This window comes from Aulonocara stuartgranti, assembly GCF_965226115.1.
Source record: "Aulonocara stuartgranti genome assembly, chromosome: 12".
NCBI classification, from domain to species: Eukaryota; Metazoa; Chordata; class Actinopteri; order Cichliformes; family Cichlidae; genus Aulonocara; species Aulonocara stuartgranti.
The window spans coordinates 11343525-11358104 of record NC_138948.1 but is presented as its reverse complement, the minus strand read 5'-3'; positions in this window follow the sequence as shown (position 1 = coordinate 11358104).

Sequence of the window (14580 nt, the reverse complement as noted above, 5' to 3'; positions counted from 1 at the left end):
TGGGAAGCAGCTAATAGCAAACATCTTAAACAGCTTTTAGTGACACTTGTTGTACAAATAAAGAGCATGAATTTCACTCAACAAAACTGGAGCACAGATGTCAACCACAAAGCAAGCCATTGTAAAACTCTTGGACACAACAGATTTAATGCTGCCTGAGCTTTTAGGTTCACAGCGACAGTATATACACTCAATACAGCATTGTGAGTGAGCATATCCCCTTAGCCGCTTGTTAACCCAAATATCTAATCAGATTGCAGAAACTCCTAGCAAAGCGAGGTCTGAGGAGAATGGCCAGATTGCTTTGAGCAGATAAGAAGACAACAACAACTTAACCACGAATAACAGCCAAAGTATGCAGAAGAGCATCTCTGAATGTATCAGATGGGCTACAGCAGCAGAAGACAACACCAGGAGACAAGAAACTGAAGCTACAACTGACACAGGCTCTTCTGCAACATTCTTTCCTTGTAGCAAAACAGTTCAGGCTGCTGCTCCTGGTGTAATTGCATGGGGGATATTTACTTGGCACACCTTGGATCTCTTACCAACTATATAGTACCAACTAAGCATCGTTTAATCCTCACATCCTACCTGGTACCGTTGCTGGTGTATGCAGCTCACTGTTGAGTTCACTGTACTCAAATTAGTGTATTTACACTACAGCACACACACTGCATATCTGGCTCGTAGAGCTGGATGTGCACCAGGGAAGCACCTGCTCATTACCGGTATTAGTGTTTTGTAGTGTTTTCAGTCACTAACAGTGTCATAATGTTTTATTGTATTATGGGTTAAGTAATAATTGGCCTCACCAGCTGGAACGTACACCGAGCAGCTGCTGCAGTCGGAGACACACTTCAATCCTGCATTCAAATTTAACTGCACTGACAGCGAAATGTAAGCAGTTTGGACACTTCTGTAGAAGTTATAATTCTACAAATAGTGTTCAATCTATGAAATCCTGATTGAATTGTTTTATTTACTGTTTGAGAAGACTACAAGCTGTTATCATAAAACTAAGAGAAATAAATCCATCCATCCGCACCCTGTTGGACAGCATAAAGATCATCATTGAGCCCAAGCATCCTGCTTCTACTCAGCAGCTGGACGTGACAGTTGTAGTTTGAACGTTTGCCAAGATGTTATTTGCCGAGCTTCTCTAAATGATACAAACACACACACACACACACACACACACACACACACACACACACACACACACACACGCGCGCGCGTGCGCTGCTTTCTGGCCCTCAGTGACCTGATGATCACTCCTGTCTGTGGTCGCCCTCTGCTGTGAATTCCCCAACCAAAGCAGCGAGGCACGCAAGCCGCCTCGTCCGCAGCCAAAGACCAGCTTCCTCGTGTGTGTGTGTCTTTGTTGTGTGTTTTCATCACAAACACTGTGTGGACCCGAGCTTGTTTTGAAAGGCACAGATTAATGATGACTTTTGGTTATGCAAACAAGAGCTCACAGCAAGTAACAGTGAAACAGAACCTAAAGTGTGCTGTTTGTTATTCTTACATCATTGCGTACACTACAGACTCGTGCACTAATTATCTTATTACATGCTAAGACAATAAAAACAGCTTGGCAGGCTTGTCTTTTAATAGGTTTGTGTAAGAGGCTCCGTTTATTTTCTTTCATAGATTGATTCCTATGAAAGAAAATAAAAGGAGCTTTCTGACTTTGTGTCAGTTCACCTAAATCACACATTAAAGGCTAAAATTTATAAGAACTGATGCTGCAACAGAATTGCACATAAGCACAGCACTTTTTCCAACTATCTCTTCTTATCTCTGTGTATGAGTTCTTTATGGGCAACAATAAAGAACAATGAGTGGGGCTGATTTATAGCTTTCTGTTTTTTTGTGATTTATTTCGTATCATAGGTATTTCATTTTGTTTTGATTGGCCAGAAACGCACATTCCCGTCTGGTTATTTCAGCTAAGAAAAAGTTCCTAATAGAGTTTCCAGAAACTGTACTATGTCATCATATACAATACTATCCAAACGTTTTAGATATTTAGGTTGTCATCAGTCAAGCAAAACTATCAAGGAGGTTCCCAAATTAATTGTATTTCGTGACAACAAGCCCAATTACAGAGTCATAAAAACTTATCTTCAGTGACAAGGAGAACAGTGAGTCCTGCGGCAGATGGTCTGGCGCCGACAACGGCACTGATCTCAAAAATCATGCGCTCAGCTTGAGATTATATGAAGAGACAGAAGACATGAAGACAACTTGAAAACTCTCCAAAACGCTTGAAGTGATCTGCCTGCCAAGAACCTTGAAAAACTGAACAAGTACAGAGTGAGCGAGGTCTTAAAAGCAAAAGCTGGAAACGTCCTGACAGATTATTCATCATCCTTACTTTACTGTATGTTGATACTGTGATATAGTTTTACCTCTCAAACCTGTGTGCCATCTACACCCACCACCCATTTTATAAGGTTAGCACAAATATCTAATCAGCCAATCACATGGCAGCAACTGTATTTAGGTATGTAAACATGGTTAAGATGACCTCCTGAATGGAGGGGGGGATTTAAGTGACTTTAAATGTGGCGTGGTTGTTGGCTTCAGACAGGCTGGTCTGAGTATTTCATAAACTGTTGATCTACACACACCCATTCTACGGTTTACAGAGAATGGTCTGAAAAAGAGAAAATATCCAGTCTGGATGAAAATGACTTCTTGAGGGGGCAAACGGGATTGGAAGGCAGCAGAAACTCAAATAACCACCCACTGCAACCACAGTATACAGAAGAGCATCTCTGAACTCAAAACACAGATGAGGCGATTGGCTACAGCAGCAGAAGACCACAGTGGAATGGATGCATCCCACCTTGTATCAATGGTTCAGGCTGGCGGTGTTGGTGCCCTAGTACCAACTGAGACTACCCGAGTATTGTTGCTGACCATGTTCATCCCTTTATAAATCTCCTAATAATACAGGATTAATGCACCATGTCACAAAGTTTAAACGAGCTCTGACTGGTTTCTTGAACATAACTATGAGTTCACTGTCCTCAAATAGCCTCGCCGGTCACCAGATTGCAATCTAACAGAGCACCTCTGGGATGTGGTGGAACAGGAGATTTGCATCATGGATGTTCAGCTGACAAATCTGCAGCAACTGTGTGATGTTATCATATCAATATGGACTAAAATGTCTGAGTAATGATTCCAGGAGCTTGTTGAATCTGTGCCACAAAGAGTTGAAGCCATTCTGAAGGCAAAAGGGGTCCAAACCCAGAACCAGCAAACGTACCTCACAAAGTGTCCAGCGAGTGTATGTTTTGTCTGCCGCTCCAGTACAATAAATCTGAATAGAGTTTCTTTAAGGTATTCGAAACACTTAAAATTGAAATCAATATTTATTTATTTTAACCAGAAGCAGCGAGCTGATTGAGCCCAGTTGGGAATTATCCTGAAAAAGATTTTCACAAAAAAACTTAAATTTGAAGGAGTTATTTGATAGTTTTAGCCCTCTAAACAGAGGCTCCTCTAACATCTACTGTGCTGGAGTGACAGTAGAGATTTCCTACCTCATTTACATCTGATATGAACATGCAGTCTGTATCTGGATAACTTATCAGCCGGGCCACATGTGGAGGTGGTGCTGTGATCTCATTTCAACCAGGTGTAAAAGTAATCTGTACAGTGAAAACACATTTAAAAACAAGAGAGAGCGGGAAAAAAGCAAAACAGAAAACCAATCTCAAAAGGTGAAAGGTCACCTGACTCCACCTCATCTTGCCAACTAAAACAAGGCTGACTGAGACCACAGGAAGAAGCAGCAACTATCAGAGATGTAAGGGGGGAAGAAAAAGCTGTGTTGTTTCCACTTACCTGAAACTCACCATGTGTGGTCAGTCAGTCACACCTACATAATTTGCAGCTTGATATCAGAACAAATTGTGGGAAGGAAGTAGATAAGGAGAAACATTTTAATACCAGGTGGAAATGCAAAGACTCGTGGATTAGATAGCATTCTCCAGATAATCGTATCCAAATCTGGACTGCATTTTAAAATGAGGCTGGCTGATCTGAAATCCTGGATAAGGATAAGACGAGAGGCATTAATTAATTTTAAATGAATTTTCTTCTTTGACACGTTGATATTGTCACCGACCAATCCTAGTTAGTGCATATCTTAAAGCCAATGCCTTTGTTCTGATTGTGTTACTAGGCTTCAAGTGCAATGGTTTCCACTGAAGGCAAATCTTTTTAAAAAATAAGAGCAGGTGACTGAGATAAGGAAGGCTGTATAGTTCCCCAGTGCTTCTGGGCTCCATGGCTTCAGCAAACCTTACACTAACAGGAGTAAACAGTCCTATTTGTTTGACACTATTTTCAGATGTGCATTGATACAGGGTTTATTCCTTAGAGCAGAGGTATCGAACATAAAGCCCGGGGGCCAGAATCAGCCCGGAAAACTCTTGTAACCTGGACGGCTTTGGAAAATCTGAAGGAGTGCACAGATTTTGAACTTTTAACTCTATTTTCACAAATTTTAGAGCTTTTTTTTCCTTCTCTTAAAAATATCCATTCATATAACACCAAATTAATTAAGTAATAGATAAACAATTAAATGACAAAAGTTCCTGTTTTTCCACTATCTACTATATAAATTTATGCTTTTCATGGTAAGGTCACAGAAAAAAGTACATTTTCTTTTCTTTTCTTTACAGGACAGTCTGGCTGATGAACTACCAGAATTTACACATTTATCGTGTTGTTTCACTAAAAGTGAAACACAGTAGCTTGTATGTGGCCCACAACGTAAAATTAGTTTGAAATTCCTGATTTGGAGGCTGGATTTCTGTGGCACCGAAACCAAAAAAAATGGCAGTGATAGTGTGTTTCACTGATGTGTTTTTGGACATCACGGGTACTTGAGTGCAGAAGAACATTATATGTGCGACAGTGGCGCACACACTACATAATCAGATCAATTCATTGGTGGTTTTGGTCTTTTTATGGCAAACGTTGACAACGAGAACAGTATAAAGCTCACCAGCCTGGATCCTTAGATGCACAGCCATGTGTTGAGTGTTAATGAAAGGTAGCAGGAAATATTTGAGGCATGCTGCTTGATTTCAGTGTTGCTGTCTTCAAAGCAACGCTGTTAGATGGCGCGACATCCCGCCCCCTCCTCCTTCGCTTCTCAAGTCTCCAGCAGAAGAAAGGCCGGGGTTAGGAAGGCCCTCTCCTGGGACTGAAGGCATCCACACCATAACACACTCATGTTCCGCTATTTATCAGTTGCTGTATTCATCTTTTCTGTTTTCCTATTCACACCACTATCAGGTTGGATGTGACACCACCCCCACAGAAGGTCAGGATAACACCCCGCACCACTACCACCACCGCCACCACACACATACAAGCACACTATAGAGTTATCCTCCTTGAAAGAGATCAAAGATGCTATTGATTGGTAAAGAAGACAAAAGGTAGCTGAGGTGGTTAAAGTAGGCCAGTTAGCATGCCGATGCCTCTGCGTCTGTTCTAATGGGGCGCTGACGTTCAAGATAAATTCCACTGGTGAATGTTTAACATCCCATTAATGGGTAGAAGAGACCATAGAAATGTCTCTACAGCCCTCAACAGCTTTCTCAGGCATAAATCACTTTACAGCATGTTTTTGGTGCAAGTTTTGTGTCACGTGTCTTTGCGCAGGCCTTTAGGTGAATAATAAATTGAACCCACGTCCACACTAATCTCCTCGTTGCCAAATTAAGTGCAACTTTTAAAAATGTCTGGAAAAGCAATTCATATAGCCTCTGTTTGAAGTCGTCTGGCACATGCTGGGTGACGATGAATTGTCCCCCAAAGAGTTAATTGATGGAGAGGAGAAAACCTTCAGGGAGGGAAAAGTTCAGTTTTCTACCTCCCCGTCCTGTTTGAAGGAGATGTGAGTTGGCAGTGCAGGAGAGGCTTGAAGATTAATGTTGCAAAAGGGGGCTCTGACAGCCTTTCCGCTGGTTGTGGTTCTCTTGGGTGGCCCGATTGGTCTTGGATGTCACTTTTGCTACTTAATCTTGTGTATGTGAACCAGGCTGATTCAGAGGGCTGGGGGTTGGAGGGTGGGGCTGTCCGCTGGGCAGCAACAGAAGAGAAAACAAGAGTGTCACTCTCCTAATTTTGAGCAGATTACTTTTGGATTTTGCGCAAGTCAATGCAACAGAAATAAAATTCAGATTTGTTGTTGACATGTTATTACTGTTTTATAAAGCTTTAATCAGCTGATCAAATCACCTTCAAGATTCTATAAAATTAAATCAAATGGATTTAATTGGTTTGTGGTGTTTAAATATGACATTCTGTACACTAAAGATGGCAGTCCAATAATTAAATAATGCAATAATACCATGCTGTTGAAACAGATATATATAAGGCCAGGCTGTAAATTATTACAGTGTTTTTAAAATGACTTGTTAAGTGAAAAAAAAGCCACCTCCGAGTTCCGTACAGTTCTATTATTATTGGATTACTACTGCTGATGCACATTAATGTGAACAGTAATTATTTTACCTACTTTAACAAGTATTTTACAAAAGTGAATCATTTTATGCTCATCAATATTCATTTCTTTCCCCCGCATCAGGATAAATTTGTAAAAAATTATGAACCGGCTGTTAAAACCATTATTTAAATGTATGATGCAGCCATTAAAGAGAGAGAGAGTCAAATTTGAGTATTTCAGTTAGGTTGATGGGTAGACTGGATCTGCTGCAGGGATTGTGACTGGTTATTACATTGTAAGCTCTGTTTAATAAAAACAAAACACTAAACACGACTAATCGGGCACAGAAACAGTCTTTTACAGTAAGCTTCCTGTTTAATTGCAGAAATTTCTAAATAGAAACACAATTTTATATACTTATAGTGAGTTTGCCTCACTAAAATAATTACTTTTTTTTTTTTAAATATATGCAGAAAATGCCAGCCAAAACATAAATCTATCTGCTGTTGCACTTTAGTTGGAACATTACAAATTTGGGTTGTTGTTGGTCTAATGGCTTAGTCACATTAGAGTAAAAATAGGACATCAACTTTGTTACAGTTTGGAAAAAACAATCGGTAAACTTGCCACATCACAAACTATTGCCAGTAGTTTCTGGTCGTCCAGAGGTTGAGTGTATAACGCCATCAACCTCTGGGCGACCATTTTTGATCGTAAGGAAAACCAGGACGCCTGACTCCAAACTGACTGTAATCACTGTCAGACGGGTTGGTAAAGGTTCGCAAATAACTGCTGTCTAATAATCTGTCTCATAAATGCAGACAGATTGGCAACACGTTGCAATCAGTCTGCGTCACTCTACGCTGATGAGCGCAACTTGTCTTCGATGCCTCTCTTTGCAGTAGGGGAAGTGACTGAACTGGTTGCCTTCTGATTTAAATCCTATGTAAAATGTTGCTCAGCACTTGTATCATTTTGCAGGTAAATTGCCTGCAAAATGTATCAACCTGTAACACCTACGTCACAAATTTTAAATCTGTGAGGTTCTGGCTGGACAGCTCATGTGAATCTGTCTTAGTAGACAGCAACATACCTGTGAGTTGCTGCTGATTTACCACTGTTGATTGCCGTAATATCACAAACAGATTGCATGAAATTGCCAGCCTGACCCCATTAAATCCCAAACTGATGCTGACTGGTAGCAGACCTGCTCCACCTTATTGCCATTTTTTTCCCCATCTTGAAGCCCCAAAGTTGCTTTTAAGATGGCAACTTACTGGGCGAACACTTCTGCAGGCAGTCACACACCTGGTCCCCATCTTCGAAGCAACCATTTCAAAGACAACAAGATTGCAAGTTCATCGGACACAGTCACAATAATTTTGGGGCAGTGGTATGGTCCCCAGTCTAATGTGACTGAATGCACAAATAAGCACTGTGATAGCCCCACTTTAAGCTCTGAGACTGATTTGTTACAAAGTATCCCTTTTAGATGTTTAGATGAGTTCACAGACCTTCCAAAAATATCTGTGCTTTTAATCGGGGGAGTAAAATCACTTGTTTATTAGCAGTAAAGCAATTAGAAAACAAAATCTCCATAACTGACCCAATTAGCTGTCAGACAACCTTTTTAATTCAAACAATCCCAGGAAATACAATTTAACTAAAACTTAATCTGCGTAGGATCAGATCATCTAACAGTGATTGTTCTGATCAAAAAAAGAGGAAAAAATAAGTTATTTTACAGCTTGAAAAGAAGGAGAACTATAAATGTGTTATGACTACACAGATGTTAAACACTGAAGGGCCATCTGGTAGGTAAAGAGAGCAGTTTTTCTTTCTTCTTCTGAGGTCTTCGAATTGGCTTATCCTATTAGAGGATGTTTAGGCTCAGTTCTCAGAAAAACAGTAAACAGAGAGGGGATACTGCAATGTGACACCAAAGCAACAGACTGGAGGCATTTAATAATTCTCAAATTGACCAAAAAACATTTAAAAACTGACAACAAAGTGAAGACTGTTCATTACTAAAGATATGAATTTAAGCCTGGGATTTGTTTAGTCCTGTGCTTTCATTAAATGTTAAATAAACGCAGAAACTGAACTTTTCTCGAGGTTTCATGAGTCTTTATTTGGGAACAAACTTAGTGAAAAAAAAGAGGCTGTAGCTAGGTAAGTACACAGATATGTGTTAACTGCACACATGCACAGAACTCTGACAGCTGACCAATCAGTCAGCGAGCTCCTTCCAGCTAATATCTCTAAGCCAGGCTACACTGGTCTCTTACTTGACCTTACTGACATTTAACCCTAATCCTCAACACCTTAAATGCTATTTCAGGCCTCAGCTCTAATTTTATTCCCACCATGTAACTTTGTATCTACAGCTTGTTACTCTAGCAAAGCTGAATCATCTCAGCACTTTCTCCAGTTTCTATTGTTCCCTCGGATTTTATCAGTGACCGACTTTGCAGTTTCCTGCATGAGTCAGGGTGCGTTTCGTCATTGCATTAACGGCAACGTGAAATTTGCCCGAAACCAAATATGGCTCCGGCAGTGATCAAACTGCTCCATGCCAAAAGTTTGGCAAAACACAGGTGTTCCCTCTCTACGCAGCAACTATGTTTACTAGATTGTCCCTGTGAAAGACTCAGTTTTTCTCCTTTTTCGCTTTCGCGTGAAAGGTTTGTGTTTTGAGAGCTGCAAGCTGCCCACATAGTGTCGTCACTGGAGCTGCTTTCCCCGTAAACTGTTTGGATTCAATGAGCTAATCCACCTACAGCGCTTGGCTCTGGGCCACGCAGCACACCAAACACACCATAATGTCTAAAAGGCTCAAATTTATAGGCAACTGTTAAATATTTACTACATATTAGCGACTGATTAATCACCTGTTGCCTGCACACTCACTGCATCGGCTTGTTAGGCCAAGGCTCGTAAAAACTACAATCCAACAAGGCGAATGGAGTAAATGTCACATTGTTGTGTTAGGTAAAATAACTCCACTGGGTGGTAAATCTATTATTTAATTTCACCTGTCTCAGAAAACACAACTTCGCCCTGATCCATCCTTCCTGATGTTCATGATATGTGTTGAAAGTAATTTAAAGCTGGCATCTGCACTACATGAAAGCCACATTACCTTCTGAGAGTGCAGCCAAACCACAGCTGTACTCTGCACATGTTCATCTGGTCTCCTGCAGAGAGAGGCAGTGCATGTCAGAGCCCTTTCTTTTTGTTATTCCTTGTTCTTCTCCACCTCTGATAGTAAATTCTCTACAAGGTCCACGAAAAAGGACAGTCGGAGCGTCATGTCTGTCAGTCTTCAAAGAGTTATGACAAGGGAGAGTCACTAGTAAAAAGCAGAAACTCTGATAGCCATCAGTGGGACGAGGACTCTAGTAAATGGAGCGCTGAGTCTAGACCACTTGAGACGAGCATGTTAAGGTCATACTCATAAAAGTACCCTAGACACTTCACTCCTTACAGGCCTGGAGGGGAAGAGACGGAGGGGGGAATCACCTGCACAGATGAGTCAGGAGATGCTGAACTGCAAGCTGCTACTGGGTCCCCATTACAGAGAGAGCAATAGCTCGCATGTGCAACGCATTATGAATGACGCTCACAGCAGCCTACACTGGCTGTGTGTGTGGCAGGTATGTAGGAAGGGAAGGGCAGTGGACTGAAATGTGACAAAGGTGTCATCACATAAAGAAAACGGGGGGAAAAAAGGCAAATGAATTTATAACTTCCAGTCCACTGAAGAACTAAACAGATCCTTCAGTGGCCACCACTAATTGACCTTTAGAAGGAATGCAACACCTTCTCCTTGACTGACATTTGCTTTTAGCAGCTCCTGCGGGATGGGGCAGTGGGCTGGTGGAAGGCGATAGTGAGGGAGGGGTGAAGGGAGATCCGCCATGCCCCCTGTCCCTCAGACAACAAAGAAAGTGAGTGATGTTTGTCTGAAAACCAAGAGCCGCAATCCCTCGTTTTGATGTGTGGGCCACCTGGGATGCGGGTCTCCGTCAGCACTCGGGCCGAGGAGAGAGGAAGAGAAACAGGACTCACACAGATCTTGTCCTCAGGACAAACAATCTCAGTGACAAGCCGGCCGCAATCCCACGGAAGTCACCCAACAGATGAGGCATTCAAACACGCAGAGAAAACAAGGGACGCTTAGGTGGCTACAAAGGGGCCAGAGCAGCACAGCATGGTTTCCTCCAAAGTTTGAGGATTAAAGTTTGATCCCTGCAAGAAACAAATTAATCTCATCTAAAACTCACAAATGGTAAAAAAAAATAAAATAAAAAATAACATCATGAAGGTAGTCCTAACAAATATTTTCTTAAGCACTTTCTTAAGTTTAACTTTGAAGGATTTTACACAAACTTCAGCACTCCTGAGGTAAATATTGTGCTACTTTGTTTCCTTTACAAAACCTCAAATTTGGTTTCAAAATGCCCAATGCATGCATAATACAAAACAGGGGTTTTTCTCCTGCCTAACAAACTTTGGATACTTGGTGGAGATCATTTTGTATTGAGGTACACACCCAAATTTACCTCAATATTCCTGAAAAAGTGTAAAAGTAAGACGGTAAGCAGTATTTTGTCAGTACTCTAACACAGGACCATAAAGGAACAAATTTAAACAAAGACTACAGTTTTGCACATTTATCGTCTGGTGTGAAACTGAATTCACTCACACTGACCTGAGCTTTAGTTTTTAGGATTTATAGGTCTTGAGACTTGGGAAGCTTCACTAACACGCTCCTGCAGCAGACAAATATTTTTTTTTTGCATTTCCACATTGCAGAAAAACAAAAAATAAAGAGATAATGAGGAAGTCTGACTGCCAGTCATCCTAAACTAATGTGAATAAAGACTTCCTTGTTCCAATAGGATTAACTGGAAAGAAATGACTGTGGCAGCTGTCTGGTTTGGTTCCCAAGGGCCTCAATTTCCACTTGATTAACTGACATGATCAAATTACATGTAGACATTTAGACTAATTTAATATTCTCTAATGTTCATGTTTTTCTTGTGTGTGTGTGTGTGTTTTTTTTTTTTTAAATATAAGACTGTCAAATTAAAGTTTAAAGTAAAAAAGCAAACACTCTGATGACTCATATGGCATAACGATCCCGGCATGTCGCTGCAAAGCGTGAGTGCACTCACTCACTGCTTGGCAGGGGTGTAACTCGTTAAGCTTCTATCAGGTTTGAGCTGTTCATTAGTCTTATGGCTCGACCACAAACCCTTCAGGATCAACGTGCACGATAGGAGGGATTTCTCTACAGTCACATTTCAGCGTTTAGTGGAGGGAAGCTCTGAGAAATCTAGAAACACAGAAATCTGGCTGACTAAAAATGAGTGAATTACTAAGAAACTGCTGAATTTTTCATTAAAAGCAATTCTGGTTAAGACTCCCATATTCTCTAACAAGAGACTATTTTTTTTCTTTTTTGGTATTGTCTTTTAACCTAAAAGCAATTTCAAAGAGAAAGGCTTAATTAATATGTATTATTCATCAAATGAGCCACCTATTTTGACGTATGTGGAAACGCTAAACAACATGATTTTGAAATTTGCACCATAACTGTGGTTCATCTGCAACCGCTTTTCCATTAATCATCAGGTTAAGTTTAAACATATGAGATTGACACCTTCAGGGTAAACAAATCTATCGCTTTTGGTGCCGTGACAGTGGAAATGTCACGGTGCTGCAAATTTCTGGACTCGCCTCAATCATATCACAGATCTGGAAACCATTATTTAGTCCCGGGTACATTTCGTCACCAGCTTACATCATTTCGATGCGTTTCCGTCATTTGTGTTTGTTGTTCAAAGGGGTGTGAGAGTGTTGAAGGCAAGAGAGTGCTGAAACAAAGAGGGAACACCCCGAATAGACCCAAAGGTCCCGCTTGATTACAGACTGGTATCTTTCTCAGATTAAACGTGAGCGAAAGTGATTTCTACGCTCGGCGGAGAGCTTTTTTCTTTCCCCCTCACTACGAGGGGCCGAGAATGGTAAGCGGCCCGCACAGAGCATCGGCTGTGGGAGGCAGAGTCGGGGTACAGGGCCCAGATGGATGTCAGGGCAACATCTGTTCCACCTCCTAGCTGGATCTTATCAGGAGAAACGCTGCCACACACGCTGGACGGGAGAAGCCGGAGAGAAAGAGGCATTCTTTTCAGAGTTTAAAAAAACATGCCAGCTTTTGTTTGTCCTGTAAACGAAAGTTAGGTTCCCGGTCGGGTCACACATTTGCATTTCACAAAGCTCACAGGGTTCATTTTGTGGTGTGTGATAGCATTTGTTTATACTTTTGCTGTATGACATGAATTTCTATCTTTATACATTAAGTAGTAGTTGCCAAAATATGAACATAATCCAGTTAATATTCTTATAAAATTATATTTTGTAAGAATATTCAGTACCTAAAGTGCTTAAATTATAACCAATTTAACCAGTTGGCAAAAATGCTGCAGCTGTTGAATGCTGACATATTAAATGAATGCTGTCATTTAACATGTGAGTCAACTGCACGTGTACTTTTGTTGATATCTATTGTTTCTGACACCCATTTCAGGACTTCTGAGCACAGTGTGCTTATTCTACTCTTTGCTTTTATGCAACAGAAGTAACATGAAATACAAACAGCATATATTCCATAATGTTTTTGTTTTTTCAAACAAGCTCTTTGACCTGTTTTCAATTAAAGTGGGAGAGAAAGTGTGAGAGAAAACACACCCAGGCAGCTTTGTCGTCACTTCACATCACAGTTTTGCTAAAAAAGATGAAATGCTGCAAACATGACATTGTTTTATAAACCCACATAGCTTCTGCTTCCAACAATATGAAATATCCTGGAGCACCTTAAATGTTCAAATGAACACCGGCCGTGTTTGAACAGCACCTGATGGAAGATTTCCTGTTAACTGAAGTGTGTGTGTGTGTGTGTGTGTGTGTGTGTGTGTGTGTGTGTGTGTGTGTGTGTGTATACACACAACAAACTGTAACTAAGTTGTAAATGTGAGAAGAAAAAAAAAGCCCAGATAATGACGTGAATGCAGCACTCTTGATGTCAGAAAATCAAAACCAAAAAGACAAATGATAAACTATCATGAAGGCTGCAGCCTCGCATGGCGGATAATTGCTCGTGGTTGGCAGCTTTGAACTGTGTTGCGTAAGTTCAGCGTGCTTCTGTGCAGCGTCAGCCGCAGTCGTTCTCTAGAGGGCAATTTTCCTTGTTTTATCCTTTTGTTACAAATCACACCTTCACTTTATATTGCTGCCAACAATTAGGCTTGCCATAGATTTGTAGATCTCTTTGCATCTTCCTCCCTTCCTGTCTACCATTAATCAAGATTCATTTTAGTAAATTATAAATTATGCCTGCAGAGACTTGAATGTACTGTCTCCATCACAGTAAACATCCAGTTTCGGTTATTGTTGCTAGGTAATGTACTGTGAACGAAAATCGACTAGAAAAGTCTTGACAGACGACGATAGTTTAACTTTGAAGCTTCGTACTGAGGGTCTGCTGCCAACAAGGACGAGACACTCCCCGAGCCAGACACCAGGCATTAAATGAGCAGAGCAGGTGAAGGTTTAGCGAGGAGAAGACCGTCTGCGTCTTCTTCAGGGGAATTAAATCACCTTTACAGACATGGAGACAGAGTGGGGAGAAGTGGAAGCGTGAGAGGTCCCTCGCCTCTCTTCTTTCTCCCGGGAGGGCTGCTCCTCTGAGGTCCTGGCCTCTTCCCTTCCCCTGGGCACTCGGCATGCCCACGCTGAGGGAGGGCTACTTTGGTGTGACCAAAGGGAAGCAGAGCGATCAAGAGTGAGACAGAGAGATGGAAAAAATCTGAGCAAAGAAAAGAAAAAAAAAAGAAAGAAAAAAGATAAGAAGAGGGAGAAAAAAGGACTTAAAATAGAAAGTGAGAGCGACAGGAAGAAAAAAGGGGGAGCGAGACGAGCGCAGCAGCCCATGGTTTGTCTCAGGGCTGCAGGAGCTTCCAGAGCTGGTGTGCAGCAGACTGAAGAGAAGCACGTCTGCCCCAGAGGCAGAGACTGGAAAACAGGATCAAAGA